Genomic DNA, 4,935 nt, shown 5'->3' with positions numbered 1-4,935 from the left:
ATTTCAACAGACAATACAACAAAACCACTTTGAAGGCAATCAGAAAGGCAAACCACGATCAATTCAGTTTTTTTCCCTCCACAAGTCGGATGCCCATGTTGCCCCCGCTTAGACTCAAGAAGTTACATTAAATGCAATAATTGAAGAATCTCCCAGGTGACTGGCACTGCAGAGGAAGCACTCTCAGTGTTCTCCCAGCCCACATCCTGTTGTGATAATGTTTCAGACCTTGGCAGGGACAACACACACCAGGCACTGGGGAGAGGAGAGGAGGGGAAGTGGAGGAGAATAAGCTGAACTACAAACCTGAGCTTTGAGGCTCTTGCTGAAGGAACAATGAAGGAAATTGTATTATTTGCCTTTTCTTTTTTCGTTTCATGATCTGACTGTCGTTAACACACTGAATCCTTTTCTTCAGTTTGTAAACTCATCGATGGTAATGTACTGGTGGCATGCTGGCTCCAAGTCCCTACCAGGGTGAGCAGCCAATTTAAACCTGTTGTGTTGATTTGATATATTATCCGCAAACGTATAACAGCAGGAAAGCCGGTCTTAACAGCCAATGAGCCCCAATTGTTGCCACAATGTATGGCTTCAATTTTCACCTTTTTTTTGGTCCACTTAAAGCAGTACACATACTATTTACTCATAAATATGGTCATAATCATGCTCCCTAATGACAAGATGATAACATTTTAGCACAACAATAGTTATACTAGTTTATCATTATAATTCTTATCTTTCTCTGCTTTTTTAAGCAGATACACAAGGCAACGGGTAAGTTAGAGTGTACAAACCTGCATAATGTCCATATGGACATGCATCCATAGGCTACACAAATTAATAAATAAATAGATAGGTATATGAATATGCAAATGTTTGTCTTAGATTGCAGGATTATCTGGATTAAATATGCAAAACAATGACCATAGCTACTTACATAGTGTAAGGGGAGATGTTTGTCTGTCCGCCTCTCTTTATGCAGTTCACAGAGGAGCACTGTAGGCGAGCCCTCCAGCTAATGATCTCAGATTTGAGAACCATGAATCTAATGATTCACTAATGCAGTCTCTGCACCAAGTATAACATTACTATGTAGCTCTCACTCATTGTGTAAAATAGCTAATACAATACAGTACAGAGAGTACTTTGGCTATGCAGACAGACATATCAGGTTGATGCCACAGTGAAGGGGGTTGGATTGAGACGAGCGCTAATGGTTCAATATTCTGTATGGTTTACATGACACACTGAAGTGTACTGTCCAAAATTGAGGAACATACATCTGACATTGAATTAACAGATGCTTATAAATCACCCCCATCAAATGGGGAAAACTTTTCCTAATTTAATGGTGGAAACTGGGTAAACATAAAGTTAACATAATAATAATAATAATTAAGCCTTTATTAGTCCCACAATGGGGAAATTATTTCTCTGCATTCAACCCGGAGGAGCAGTGGGCTGCAATGAAGCGCCCGGGGAGCAACTTGGGGTTAGGTGTCGTGCTCAAGGACACCTCGGCATGTTGCCGGTAGAGGGGTTTGAACCACCAACCTTGTGGTTACGGGACAAGCACTCTACCTCATGTGCCACAGCCGCCACATGATCATATATTTAAATGTCCTGTATGCTTTTTGTACGTATCAGTGTTCTTTGGGGTCAATTTGACCTCAGGCTGAACATTTAGTTGATGTAGGATTTTAAGTTTGAAATTGAGGTCACTATCACATGCGATTTTTTAATATTTAGTGCCCTCAATTACAATCATTTTCTGGTGGTTTAAATAGCTGGGTTCAAATTTAGGGTTTTGAGTGATTCAAAATTTTTAACAGCACAATTCATACAGGTTAAATATTGAAAATGTGCAGTCTACAAATAATAAGAGACCTACCTAATAAGAACTTGATTTGAAAAGTATGCTAAAAACGTTTATATAGACCATTTTTTAATACACAAACTGTGTGTATGAAAATATTTGAATGTACAGTACCAGTCAAAAATTTGGACACACCTTCTCATTCAATGGTTATTCTTTATTTTTTTTTTTTTTTTTTTCTACATTGTAGATTAATATTGAAGACATCCAAACTATGAAGGAACACATATGGAATTATGTGGTAAACAAACAAATGCTCAACAAACCAGAATATGTTTTATATTTTAGATTCTTCAAAGTAGTTGAATGAGAAGGTGTGTCCAAACTTTTGACTGGTACTGTATCTCACATAAAGTGTTCAGAGTTTAAATCTAAAGCTCTTGGTTTTACAATTCAAATTCTCTCTGGAAACTAATGGAAAGGAGATTAGCTGCTGCTGTTGATGACAGTAATGATTGTGAGCGTAATTGAAAACTGGGTATTCTAAGCAGCCTCACATCACTCTCCTCACATTAGACTAGACCCAGGGGAACAGGCAAAAAGGGAAATATGGGAAACAACTGCTTCATGTGAAGGCAAATCAGATTGTCTTCACTGTCCATTTCACTCAGTCTACCATCCCCAGTCTCCTCACCCAATACCAAGCCATCGACCCCCCACGCCCCCTTCCGCCCTCCGCCCCTCCAAATGATGCATGAACGCGCAGAGTTACAGCAACACCTACTGGTAGTCATGAATAAATGCATCAGATAATTTCCTGAGCTCTGATAAGATGATGTATTCATAGGAAAACTCAACAAAAATGAAATGCATTTCATCTCTGTCCTGTTGTGTTTTCTGTTACCCCCCCTCCTCCTGTTTTTAATGCTATTCATGCTCATTGTTAGACTTGTTCCCTTCTCTTAGATAAAGATAATGCAATCTTTGATGGCTGCTTGAACAGACATCACAGACATGCCACTATGCATACTAAATGTAGTGCTAAAAGCAAGGCTCTATAAAAATAATATATGCACCTGACTACTGCACCCTTTTGTCTGTCTGTCTATCTGACTGTCTGTCTGTCTGTCTGTCTGTCTATCTATCTATCCATCTATCTATCTATCTATCCATCTATCTATCTATCTATCTATCTATCTATCTATCTATCTATCTATCTATCTATCTATCTATCTATCTATATCTATCTATCTTTTTGAACAGACATAATAAACATAATAAACCCACATTAGATCATATTATGTACATCATTTTTAATTAATCGTCACAGGACCAGTGATATTGTTTGCATCATTGTAGTCTATGAGCTTAACACTGACTAATCTCACTCCTCATCTCATCAGCAGCAGATCAGTATGTGCAACAAACCCTCATCCTTGTAATAAAGATGATGAGCATCAATCTGTTTTCTCAAGTGCGCCACTCTTCAGTTTCAAGATCAATTAGCGTCACATGCGCCGGGTTCGTGGAGTAATATTTCCTTCAGTTTGGAAAGAGCTCATCGCTGACACAGAAGACTGAGCTGCGGTCACGACACCACATGAGGCCATGGACATGAATATACCAGGGGATCTAACCAGCCAAGATAATTCAAGCAAATGCCAAGCACTACAAAAGGGTAAATAGAGCCTTTTGCACTTTGTTAGAACTCAGATGTGCAGAAACAGAGCAAGGCGAATATTGTGGAAAATGTTTCTTCTATCGCAGCCTGCTGCGTCTGAGTGTCTACCTGTTGTTTTCATACCTTAATGGAAAAAGGTTAAAGAGTGTGTTTTATATAGCTTGCCGAACCACTTTAATACAATTTCAGAACATTGGGGACACTTTGGCTTTTAAGACTTACCAAAGAAAGAGGGTTCAGGATTGAAGAAAAAAAGTTAATCCCTACTATTCTGTTGGAGTAATAATAGTACCAGATGGTGCAGGACATTTATTTAAATTTCCCCGCTTAAGATAATAAATTGAAAGTCTGTGACGATTATTGATTCACATAATGTCCTCTGTGTTCTTAATAGGCACGTCATTAAATTGTCCACAGTGTCCTACACCTCTGCACCTCATTTTACTTTTAAATGTTGTGATTCCATCAGCGACCCTGTTCCCCATATAGCGCACCTCTTTGGGCGTTTGGCAGGAAACTGGATTGGAGTGAGCATGTGCTGTAATACAAGATGAGGCCTACACACCAGATTCTTATTATGCCTCGCTTTGAATTGTGTAAAGAGAATACAAAAGAAAAAACAGTTTTCTATTCATAGACATATGCAGTGACCTATTGTGTGTGAAAATTAAATTGTCAGAGGCCATCCTTCATCACTTCAACACATAAAGGCAAGAGAGTGAAGAGACATACCCTTGAACACACACTTGTCATATTCTGCATACTTTATCGGGCTGCTGCTCTATCTGCAGTGGAGGACAGAGGACATGGCTATGAAGAAAATGGAAGAAGAGACAGAGGCAGATTGTTTCTGTATCTGTAGCCTATTTAAACATTTTTATTTCACACATTTGCCATTTAAATGCTCCTCATCCTCTGAAGGTACATGAGGCTTCTTATGTTTCACCTGCAATGGTAGCTGTGACATCAGACGACTGATTCAACCGGAAGAGAGGAACTGTAAGCTGAGCAGAGGGCCACTGCATGTTCACCAAACAACAAAGGGATGCAGGCTGTTTATATTTATTATCCAAGATGCAGAAGGCACAATAGAAGCAGGCTGTTTAGTTGTATTGGTCATGTGTAGACAGGGCTATAGCTACCGGGGACTCTGTCATATCCTCTGTTATTCTTCTATTTACATTTTTTTACAATAATAATAAGTATTTTATAGGATGAGTTCAACTTTAATGCATTCAAATTTAACTTTAAGGCCAAGAAAGTAACAGCAACTAAGTAAGTAACTAAAAAAAGTGTGTCTCTTTCACCAGCAGGCCACCAGAGGGGTCGATGGGACTCTGCAGATCTTCCTCTCGGTTTCACTTCAGATGAAAAAACTTTGCTTGTTAGTTTTGAAAGTGGGCGGAGATTCCTTCCTCCTCACTTTAACCAATCA

Source organism: Anoplopoma fimbria, chromosome 2 (genome assembly GCF_027596085.1).
Source record: "Anoplopoma fimbria isolate UVic2021 breed Golden Eagle Sablefish chromosome 2, Afim_UVic_2022, whole genome shotgun sequence".
Taxonomy (NCBI): Eukaryota; Metazoa; Chordata; class Actinopteri; order Perciformes; family Anoplopomatidae; genus Anoplopoma; species Anoplopoma fimbria.
This window is presented reverse-complemented; position numbering follows the sequence as displayed.